We start from the raw sequence: 12,411 nt of genomic DNA on the forward strand, positions 1-12,411 counted from the left end.
AAAATCCGTCAGAAAAAATGCGATGGATTTTGTCGTCGGAATGTCCGACCGTGGTTAAAGGGCATTAAGCTACAAAAAAGTGATGTGAATGACCCCCTCCAAACAAACCTTGATTGTAATGGTTGTTTAGTGACAGAAGCAGTAGGTGGGTCTCTGATAGAGGGCCTGCGGTTGTACTTGTACAACTTGTGTAATGCACACAGAAAACAATCCTTCCATCTTTCTTCTCAGCTGGAAGTATTACATTTTCCTCCCCAAGATGTACCCATAAACAGAAAACTCCCTCTTTGAGTGTGGGATTAGGGGTGGGAACAGTTTACGGGAAAGCATGGAAGCACTTTGTCGCTCTCGGATGGCATTTAGTGCTTGCACAGGTGTCCTTTTCACCCCGAACACAAGTGACCATTCCAGATAGCAAAGGGAGCTGAGACAACAGTTGCCGGGATACAACCAGTCCAATTTATGAAACAAACAAACCCACATTTAACAGTAATAGGCTTTCGGTGCTATTTAAAAAAACTATTTGCAGGCCTTTGTCAGCTCTGATTGACGTCATTTTCCCAGGCTGTGAGGCACGCTGTTTGTCATTGTCACTTCTGAGCTTGCAAAGATTAACGTCTAAAAGTGGCAGACTGACTATTTCTAGTACTGTAACCTGTCCAAATTGTTAGTCCTTGTTCTGTATACAGGATACTGCTTACTAATATTCTTAGATATTTATTGATTATAGATATTTATATAGAACCATCAATTTATGCAAACTGTTCATTGTTTTCCAGGGTTACTCCAGTCAAGATGTGGAAGAAGTTCTTTACACAAGCATAGATTAACTTAAAGTGGTTGTATAGTCAAAATTGGAAACTTTTACCTACAGGTAAGCCTATAATAAGGCTTACCTGTAGGTAAAAAATAATCCCCTAAACCTGTACGGTTTAGGAGAAATTCCCCTCGCAGCGGTGCATGCGCACAGGGGATTCTCAGCTGAAAGCCTGGCAGACGCCGGACCCTGCCGTGAAGAAATCTCCCGCGCACATGCACGGGAGTGATGACATCGAGGCTTCCGGCCACTCACAGCGCCGGAGCTGCGATACCCAGGAAGACACGCCAAGGGAACATGTCCGCTCCCTTGACGTGGATCGGGTGAGATGTAGGGGCCTCATTCTAAGGTAAGTATTTCATAACGAGCTTCTGTGTGCAGCACCCCCCCCCCCCCTTATTCTTACCTGAGTCCCATCTCAATCCAGTGATGTTGCAGGAGTGTCTCGGCTGCCCGAGACTCTCCCTCCTCATTGGTGGAGGTGGCAGCATGGCGTCATCAGCTCCTGCTTCTGTCAATCAAATTCAGTGAATTAATGAGAAGAGAGAGGGGGTAGGGCCGGGCCGCGGCTCCGTGTCTGAAGGCTTGGGTGGCCCCATAGCAAGCTGCTTGCTGTGGGGGCATTCAACAGGAGGGAGGGGACAGGAGCGCCTGCAAAGGACCCAAGAAGAGGAGGATCAGGGCTGCTCTGCGCAAAACCACTGCACAGAGCAGGTAAGTATAACATGTTTGTTATTTTTAAACAAAAATAAGAGACTTTACTATCACTTTAAAGCTGGACTCAACATGCACCATTTAGGAGATATTTACTTTAGAAGCAGTTGGTGACATCACCAGAGCATGTCCAATACCTGTAAAAAACAGACATATGTACCTTTCCTTCTGCCTGCACTGCCAAACACATGCTTAAAACTCTTCTGATGAAGCCCAAAGAGAAACAAACATTCAATCCTCTGGGTCCCTGCAGCTCTCTCTGGTTTCCCCCTCTGATCTCTACCCATTACATAGTACTGATGAGAAGGTCACCAGGAGGAACCAGTGAGAGTTGCAGGGGACCCAGGAGATGTTGGTTACCCTTTGAACATCACAAAAAAAAAAAAAAAAGTATTTTAAAGTTTTTTCTTAGAAATGCGTGTGAAGGCGTTCAACATAACATAAATAATCCTATACATTTTTAAACTGTTGTTTCTATGTATAGCTTGTAATTATATATTTAAAGAGTGGCAGCCATTAGCTCATTACATAATCAGTCTTTGCTTCCTTCTACACAGTGGTTGTACTTTGATGACAATTTCACTTTGTCGTCTAACCATTTTCCTGTTTGAGAGCAATAGAGCTTCATCACAAGTGGCATAAAATACCCACCATGCTCCTGGTGAGCAGAAGCCATGTGATCATTTGCCTGGGCTTTCGTTCACATGCGGGAGTGTTTTTATACACATTAATTAATGTGATTTGAGTTTCATATTGATTTAAGTGAAGTGTAAATTTTAATAGCAGTTCCACTTTAGGGGCCAGTGTACACAGACATTTATGGAGTGTTTATGAAGAATACAGTATAATTCACAAAGGATATTTGAATTGGATTTTATGAAATGGTGTGTATATTCCCCTCAGCCAGATCTCAAACTGACCTTTAAGGCTCCATTCACATTAGCGCGTCTACAAACTTGCACTATTTCCTAGGGCGGGTTTGGAGCATGACTTTTAGCCAACTTTACATTCTCTAGACCAAAGTTGCAACAAAAGTCACACTAAAGTAGTGCACCTTTTCAACGATGCGACTTTAAGTTGCACCAATTTGAACAGTTGCCATTGAAAAGAATGGGCTGTGACATGTCATGCAACTTTGCTGTCCAAAGTCCTATGAAAAGTCACGAATGTGAATGGAGCCTAACTGATTTTAAAAGCCTGTGTACACAAACCCTAAAGTACAAATCCAGCCAAAACTGTGTCCATTACATGTGCGTGTGCACAGGGTGTGCCGGGTGTGCCTGGGCACACCCTAATCACCCTGTTCTGAGCAGATTCCCCCTGCTGCTTGGCTGCAGGGAAAGGAACTGGAGAATCTCTGTCCTCAGTCCCTTTCTCTGTTTTAAAGTGAGACATCAGGGGTCTAATACTTCACCTAAGCACTCCCATGTGGTAATTTAAAAAAAAAAAAATGGTAATTAATAAAACAAATAAAAAATAAAGATAGACTACTGACACCAATCTCTGCTCTACTAACACCGTCCACTGCTCTACTGTACTGACAATGTCTATTGCCCTGCTATATATATATATATATATATATATATATATATATATATATATATATATATATATATACACACACTTGCATGTGTGTTTAACCTCCCTGGCGGTATTCCCGAGTGTGGCTGAGGGTTATATTTCAGTACCATTAGCGGTAACCCAGAGCCACACTTGGCATTACATTGCAGAATCCTGGTACAGTGTACTTACCTTGTCCCCAGGATCCTGCGATGCCCCCCCGCTGTGTCTGCTCTGTGTGTCAGGCTCCGCTCCCTGCGAGCATCGCAATGCATTGGGACGGAGCCCGGTGGCAAATTTAAAAAGTACACAAAACATAACACATACAGTACACTGTAATCTTACAGATGACATTACTGTATGGAATCATTTCACAACCCTTTTGTCCCTAGTGCTTTGTCCAGTGCCCCGCATGCAGTTTTATATTATATATACTGTTCTTTCTGCCTGGAAACTTGATATTGTCCGTGGCAACCAAAAAGTGTCCCTTTACGTCAAAAAGTGGTTTTAGACCAGCTAGAAAACAACGATAGTAAATTAGAACAATTTCAGAATTGAGTGATAGTGAATCATGGGGAAATTCATTTTATTATTATTATATTATTATTTTTATAGTTATTTATAATTAATTTATATTATATTTTATGATTGTGTTTCAAACTTTATCATACCTGGGGTGTCTACTAGACTCTTGTTTGGACAGATTTAAGTGTGCTATTGAGATGCAAAAAGCTTTGAGATGTCTGACACAATCATACTGCCAGGGTAGCTACACTTTGGGGTGCACACCCTAATACAATAGGCTGCACACATCTATGACCCATTAGTAGACTTCTTCTCACCTCCTCTCCTAGTGACAGCTATCCACAATAGGATTTACTCTTGCATTATCTGTATTACTGGAACAAGAAAGAAGACTAAAGCCAACCATAGACAGATACAATGTGGCTGGTTCAGCAGGAATCTGACAAATTTTGATCTGTCTATGGGCATGCTGGTTATACTGAAGTCAGTGCATCAATTGACTTCAGTACAACCAGCCTTTTGGGTTTTGCACCCAATCACACCCATTGGCATTATATTCTGCTGGCAGGGAAGGCTCCCTGCCCTTCTTACTGGCAGAACACAATAGCGTGAAGGGAAGTATTACCCATCAACACTGGCTGTGTTGATGGGGAAACCAAGCAATTTTCTTTATTTCAACCTGTGGTTGAAGGAAAGAAAATTGCATAATGTCTGGCCTACCTAAATTAGTATGAAAAAGAGAAGCTAGACACAGAGCATAGCATACTAGCTCATTATGAATTACTTACCTGAGATTGAAGCCCCCGAAGGGACCCTCGTTCACCTCCTCCATCACCGATATGTTGACTCTGCATGTCTTCTGAGTATTCAGTGACTGGCCGCAGCAGCGATGATGTCACTCCCGCGCATGCGCGCTGGTGCTGCCACTAACGGCATGAAGCGGCACTCACGGTGTACCTGCGCCCGATATCGGTGCTGATATTTCTGCAAATATCTCCTAAACATTTTAGGTTTGGGAGATATTTCTTGCACCTACAAGTAAGCCTTAATCTAGGCTTACCTGTAGGTTAAAGTGGTTGTAATCTGTTTACAACCCCTTTAAAGTGGATGTAAACCCGATTCATGACATTTGAGCTGGGCACATATATCTGCAGTGTTTTCTTATCTCTCTTCAAAGCCCTAAGTCCTGTGGCTTTATCCTGCTCCACTCTTCTGTTATCAGCATATTAACTTCTGACAAGTTCTCCAACACAGGAGATAAAACCAGGCTGAAATTTGTGTCGTGGGAGGTTGCTATAAATAGACTAGCACAGAGCTAAACTATTCATGAAACAGCTCAGCAAGTCTCTGTCTGTCTCTACCAATGGGTAGAGGGGGCGTGTGCCTTTCCTCCAATCAACTGTCTTGGCTGTATGCCCAGACTTCTCACTCAGTGCTGAACAGGAAGAGAAAATATCTAACACGATCTGCACTTTTTAAAGAAGCCCTGCCTCAACCAAGATGGCCACCTCCACACAGAGACACAGGGTAGAACAAGGCATGATAGGTTAGTAATAGAGAAAAGATCAACTGCAAATAGACTATATACGATATAGATGACTAGTCCTTTGCTGTCTGGCTGCCTTTTCTTTTCCAGAATTCAGTTTCTCTTTAAGATACGAAAAAACAATATGTTGGTCTGACAAAATAACAGCAGAAACATGGCAGTCATACAGACTCATTTTTGCAATGATATTTGTCTATGTCTCCAGTTTCTTCAGATCACTATTTTATATATAGAGGTGGAGTTATCCGTCAATATCAATTTCATAAGACATCAGCTGGCTTTTTAAATAGAACTCCTTCTGCCCAGAGTTGTAAACATTCCACTCCGTTCTCTCCCCTAGTGGGCTATCAGTTTGCCTCTTCAGACATTCAGGCATTTGAAAAAAATATAAAAAATACATCTGCAATTGCCAGAAAGTTGTGAAATGTAATAACGCGTCTTTACATACAATCCAAATTTTACAAACAAACCATCATACTAATCTGGAGCCTAGCCATTTCAGCTTGCCTTAAAGCAGGGGTCTCAAACTAGCGGCCCTCCAGCTGTTGCGAAACTACAAGACCCATCATGCCTGGGGGAGTCATGCTTGTAACTGTCAGCCTTGCAATGCCTCATGGGACTTGTAGTTTCACAACAGCTGGAGGGCCGCCAGTTTGAGACCCCTGCCTTAAAGTATATGTTGACCCTAACAATAAACATCTCTTATTTACTCCTTTTTGGTCTGCTAACTATACCATTAAAAGTGTTTTGCTGTCTATTTAATATGTGAAAAAATACCCATTGATCCTGCCAGAAATCTTACAACCTGTCTTGTAAGATAATAACTTCCTGTGCTGCACTCTTATTTGTTAATATCGTTCTTAGCTCTGGACTACAGAGGAGCTTCCCCGTATAGTGTAGATAAGAGGAGATGTTCTGTAGTCCTATACACACATAGAAAACTATATGCCCTAGTGGTGACCCGCAGTTATCCAGATCAGAAAAAAAAGATCACTGCACACAGTGTCAGTATGCCCTATATGTCGTTTTTCAGATGCAACTACAGGCATACCCCACTTTTAAGTACACAATGGGGTTTATTTACTAAAGCTGGAAAGTGCAAAATCAGGCTCCCTTCTGCATAGAAACCAATCAGCTTCCAGGTTTTATTACCAAAGCTTAATTGAACAAGCTGGGGTTAGAAGCCCATTGGTTTCTATGCAGAAGTGAGCCTGATTTTGCACTTTCCAGCTTTAGTAAATAAACCCCATTGTGTACTTAAAAGTGGGGTATGCTTGTAATGTAAGCCATGTATGTACATGAATTTGAATTGGTATAAACCTTTTGCAATCCACTGCACAGCAAAGCTTAGGCTGGAATAGGGAAAAGCAGCACATGGTGCAAATAAGCTCATGTGCTAATGAGGAACATGCTGATAGGAGGAGAGTGCAGGATGAGAGAGATGAACTCATCGGTCTGCTGCTTCTCCTTTTACTATCCAGTCGCAGGCTGGCAAAAAAGACAAGAACTGCAGCACAGAAACAATCACGTGCCCTGCCCCACAAGACACGGATGTGTTGTGCTGCAGAGCTATGTAAATCTAAGAACTGGATGGACAGAAATACAAAATATGTTGCAGACAAAACAGCTTTCATTTAAACGAAACATTGGGGGTTATTTACTAAAAGGCAACTCCAATTTGGCTCTACAAGTGCAATGTGAGCTTAAAATTGCACTGAAAGTGCACTTGGAAGTACAGTCCCTGCAGATCTGAGGGGGACATGCAAGGAAAATAAAAAACAGCATTTTAGCTTGCACATGATTGGATGATAAAATCAGCAGAGCTTCACCTCATTTCAGATCTACCCCTTAGATCTACAGAGACTTTCAATGCAATTTCAAGTGCACTTGTAGTTTGCACTTGTAATGCAAAGTGGAGTTGCCTTTTAGTAAATAATCCACAATGTATCTGATTGGCTGATGAGCAATAAGTTCATTTTGTCTCTGATTCTCCAAGTTCCACTAAGTCAGGCCACACAGGATTCATTTTCTTTTGTTCGACCAGAGAGTTGATCAAAAGAAAATAAATTTCCTTCCACACACCTGATGTGGCTTGGGGAATCCCTCCTGCAGAGCTATTGTATCCTGACAGCAGGGGGGCTTCCCCACCGTCAGAATACACTAATCAGCACCGTTGGTTATAGTTGGCGGCACTGATCGAGCGGACGTTTTCCAACAAGCTGGTTATACAGAAGTCAATCGAGAGATCAACTTCTATACAACCAGCCTGCCCATAGATGGATTGAAATTCGGCAGGTTCCTGCTGAACGGGTTGAATTTTGATCCATCTATGACGTCTAAAAGCGGTAGTAAACCCTGGGGAACCTCCCTAAAAAAAAAAAACCTGCAAGATAAAGGCATAACGCTGCCATTGCATATCAACAAACATCAAAATGTATGCCAACTGACGTCAGTGCGCATTACATGTACATGCATTTTCCATACATTTTAGCGCAAGTCAGTGTGAATTTTTGTAAAAATGAATACCTGTGATAATAATGATAACAATAATAAATACTAAATAAATAATCATTATTAATAATAATAATAATAATAATAATAATAATAATAATAGCAAATAATAATAATAATAGCAGAACAGCGCTGAATAGAACTGACAGCATTGCGTTCTGCTTTTTAATGCGATGCATACTAGCACATTATGAAATACTTACCTTAAAACTAAGCCCCCGCAGTGGCGCCAGTCACCGCTGAGGGGGCTGACATGCTCCCCAGGTTTCTTCCAAGTTCGTGGGCTCCGGTGCTGTGAGTGGCCCGAAGCCGCAATGACGTCACTCCTGCGCATGCACGTGGGAGCTCTCGATTTCAGCAAGAAGCTCTGAAGTTCCGGCACGGTATGCCGGAACCTTCAGAGCGCATGCACTGCTGACGTCAGCGGCTGCATGAAGGATGAATATCTCCTAATATCTCCTAATTAATATCTCCATTTAGGAGATATTAATTTTACGTACAGGTAATTATTATAAGCTTACCTGTAGGTAAAAAATCACACGATGGGGCATAAAACCGCTTTTAGACCGATGCACTTAAAAAGCAGAACGCAATGCTGTCAGTTCTATTCAGCGCTGTTCTGCTATTATTATTATTATTTGCTATTATTATTATTATTATTATTATTATTATTATTATTATTAATAATGATTATTTATTTAGTATTTATTATTGTTATCATTATTATCACAGGTATTCATTTTTACAAAAATTCACACTGACTTGCGCTAAAATGTATGGAAAATGCATGTACATGTAATGCGCACTGACGTCAGTTGGCATACATTTTGATGTTTGTTGATATGCAATGGCAGCGTTATGGCATAAATAGGACACATTAGAAATTATTGTTCTTCAGATGTTCTTCTGTTGATCTGCATTTAACAGCTGCGCTAAAACACAAATCAGCGCAATGATGCGAATTGGCCCTTATGTGTATTATTTACTATATTTATTATTATTTACTATTATTAAATCTTAGCATTATTTTTATAGGTATTTATAAAGTGCTGTCAATTTAAACAGTGCTTTACATACTGTACTTTCACATCAGTCCCTGCTCCCAAGGAGCTTACAATCTAAGGTCCCTGTCTCTCATGCATACATACACATACATACTGGAGCCAATTTAGGTAGAAAGCAATTAAGCATGCTTTTGGATTGTAGGAGGAAACCAGAGTACCTGGAGAAAACCCACACAAGCACAGGGAGAACATGCAAACTCCTCGCATAGTTAACTTTCCATTTCATTTTCATTATGTCAGTGCTAGCCGTGCCAAGTTATGTGCATTTCTGTCACGCGTTCAGAGACGTATGTTACAGTCTCGCAGGATGACTTACCTTGGTGGCTTTTCTTTAGATCCCGTTGTGGGACATCGACAAACGCCTTCCTGTCTCTTCCTTGTCTCGTCTGACTTTCTCCGCTGAGGTTTAGGAATGAATTTCTTCACCGGCTGGAATGTTTCACAAACTTTTCCACTGGATTGAACGGAGAGAGATCCAGGAAGAGGCAGAGAAAGGAAAAAAAAAAAAAAAAAGTGGATCACTTTGCCAGGATGGTAACAGAAAAGGTCTTGCGGAAGGGTTGAAGAGCATGCCAAAGCAGCATCTTAAAAGTTCACATGTTTTTTTTTTTTCACTTTTTGTTTTGGTCCAGAATTGAAAATGAACTTAAACAGCAAAAAAAAACAAAAAAAGTTTTTAGTTTTCCTTAAAAGTTACCGTGCCGTGATTTGTCGGCAGCTGAAAATGATTGGAAAATCTAAAGAAGCTGACAAAGAAAACAGTTGTGCCTCCTCAGCCGTACTGTCGGACTCTTCAGCTCTTCTCCAGCCCTGTTCCTATTCCTGCTTTTTTTTTTTTTTTTTTTGGTGCTGTCCCTCCCCACCCCTTGCTCTCCCCTCTGTGTGAGTGTGACTGAATCTGTTTTCAATTCTCCCTGATTTTTCCCTGTCCTTTTTTTTCTTCATTTTTTTTGTCTCAGGATATGAGGAGATGTTTATAAAATCCATGAGTGCTGCCAGCTGCTGACTCATGGTTTCATTAGAGGCAGTTAGTATTATTACTGATGATACCAGCTGACCCATGGTGGGTATTGGGTATTGTATTCTCTAGTTCAGCCTTTCTCAACCTTTTCAACACAGAGGACCCCTTGAAATAGTTCTCCGGTCTTGGGGGAACCCCTGCTAAAAATTCGAAATCTACAACTCATGATACATTAGTGTGATGGTCAGTGGGAAGAATGGTCCTTACACTTGTGGTCATTGGGGAGAATTACCTCCTTACAGATAGCTAAAAAGATCAATGGAGTCAGTGGGAACTTATCTGAGAGGAAAAAATTGCCCAATGCTGAAGGAACCCCTAGCAACCTATGGAGGAACCCTGGTTGAGAATCACTGCTCTAGTTGGACTTGATGGACTGGTGTCTTTTTTTCGACCTCACCTACTATGTAACTATGTAGTTAGGGCTCAGTCGACTTTAAGCTAACATTTCAGTTTTGGGTAGATGCTAAAAAGGTAAACTGGATGTTTCTTAAAGTGTGGGTACAAACCCAGCATTTTGTTTTTTAAGTGCTGGATAGTACGGGAAAGGGTAAGAACTCTTGTCAGGTCGATATTACTGTAGACACATCCATACAGTGCCCAACTCCAAACACCACTGTGTTGGAGTGCTCGGCTAATGGTGTTTCCATATTATAGCTCAGACCTCTATCTGTCACCTTGACGAAGGGGTCCAGTGAGTCCCTGAAATGTTGGTGGAGGATGTTTTCTTTTCACCCTTTTAGTTGTTTGACTTCAATAATATTTTGAGGTCTAGGATGGAGTGTTGGCTTTTTCTATTTCGGTTTTTATTACTGCTGGGTAGATTCTCTCCCGTTACCCCTCTTGGTGACTATTATGACCAAAGTCAGCCATGCACTGTTCGAATCTCGACCGGTTCAGCAGGAACTGGCTGAGATTTAAACCATTAATGAACCTTAATGTACCAAATTGAGGCTGGGTTCACACTCCGGCTGTAGAAAAAATGATCCACACTCCGGTTGTTGCTCTTAAAATGTCTTCATTTTATTGAATAGCCCCAGTGTAGATTGTCAGTTGACGCGCTTCAGCCTATAAGGCCTTAGTCATTCAATCCAGCTCCCAGCAGAGTTCAGACCTGAAACTGACCAAAAGACACACAGGGCTCCTGTGCACATTTGCTTCGGAGCCGCGGCGGAGATATGTGAACCAGTTCCATAGAGAGCTGGTCACAATCTCCTGCTATTGTGAAGTGGATGTGGGAGACCCATATCCAATTCGCAATAGTGTGAACCCAGCCACATTGATCGATAAACTTGGGTACAACCAGCCTGCCAGATTTGCTTCCAATTATCGCAAGCAGCTGCTATAGCCACTAGCAATAATCAATGAGGAGGGAACTGCTTCCCCCGCCCGCCCCTACCCCCTCCTGCCAGGAGAAGACGATTGCTGATTTCCCTGTCCCCTTCTTACCTGTGGTTGCAGGAAAGAAATTTGCACCATGTTTGGCGAACCCAAGACAGAAAGCGATAGAAAATCCAAGGTGATGTTAAAGTTAATGCAGCTCAGAGTACCTCAGAAGCAAGTCTGTGAGCTATTTAAAAGACAACTGAAGTCAAACCATTTAGAGGGAACATTTTCACTTAAAATTCCCGAAGGACTTGTGTGTATCTGAAGTGTTTTTTTCTCTGCACCAGTGTTAATTTCATTGATGACATTTTTTTTATCAACAAAATGAACACTATTTTAGTCTACTAAAATACGACTAAAACTAAAAAAAAAAAAAAAAACGACTAAAATACGACTAAAACTAAAATGGCATTTTAGTCAAAAGATAAGGAATAAAACAAAATCTAAATTTAACATCAAAAGTGATACTTCCAGAAACCCGCACAGATGTCTCTGAAATTGTTCCTGAAATTGGGACTGACATGCAGGAATGAAATCATATTGTAAATTTATTTCTGTATTCCTTTTAAAAAAAAAGAATAAAAAAGAAAAAAGAAATTGTGCGAGTTCAGCTGAACTCACACGATTTCATTCCCGCACTTAGTGAGAACCTGGGTTAATGTTGCTAGATCCTGAGTTCCATGCATTCTTACCTTCTGGTAAAAGCAAAAACTAGCAGCAATGCTATTTTGCCTGCAGCCAGGGTCGGCACAGCCGCTAGGCAAACTAGGCAGCTGGCTAGTGGCACACTGCTACAACAGCTGCTGTAGGACAGAGCCCGCACAGCACATGCACATGCTTCCACCTCACTGCAGCCACAGAAACGGGAAGATGATCCTCGTCTTCATTACTGCCATTCACAGTTAAGCCTGACTGACCAATCACAGGTGATGATGTCAGTATTAGGTGGGCCGTGGTAACCTTTCACCCCTGAAGAGCCGTGCGGCATGGATGGCTGGGCTCAGCATTCATAGTGTCTTCTTCCCCCATTGAGGGGTGAGTAGGGTCCAGTGTGCCAGGTCTGGCCTTATTTTCCGGTCATGGAACCGGGGTCCAGGGTGGATGCACTGTGCCGGTCACTGGAGGACTTGTATGGCAGCAGTGCAGACACCAGCTAAGGTGACCCGGGTGATGTGTGTCCCTTCCCCTCCTACTTCCCGGGCGCATGGATCAGGAGGCTGTGTGTGAGTAACCAGAGCCAGCTGTGCTGGAGCTGTCAGTGTCAGGTCAG

General features: G+C 42.0%; 1 protein-coding gene across 2 annotated transcripts in view; it reads right to left on the reverse strand.

Moving 5' to 3' along the window:
* Positions 1-9,568, reverse strand: part of PDGFRB (platelet derived growth factor receptor beta) — a 213,194-nt gene extending 203,626 nt beyond the window's left edge. For both annotated transcript variants that reach the window (XM_077474333.1, XM_077474332.1), the window contains exon 1: positions 9,054-9,568. The gene's annotated coding sequence lies outside the window, so the exon portion shown is untranslated. The remainder of the gene's footprint in view (positions 1-9,053) is intronic.
* Between the last annotated feature and the right edge of the window lie 2,843 nt (positions 9,569-12,411).

Source organism: Lithobates pipiens, unplaced genomic scaffold, assembly GCF_037356315.1.
Source record: "Lithobates pipiens isolate NorthernLeopardFrog02 unplaced genomic scaffold, aLitPip1_a1.2 Scaffold_8, whole genome shotgun sequence".
Taxonomy (NCBI): domain Eukaryota; kingdom Metazoa; phylum Chordata; class Amphibia; order Anura; family Ranidae; genus Lithobates; species Lithobates pipiens.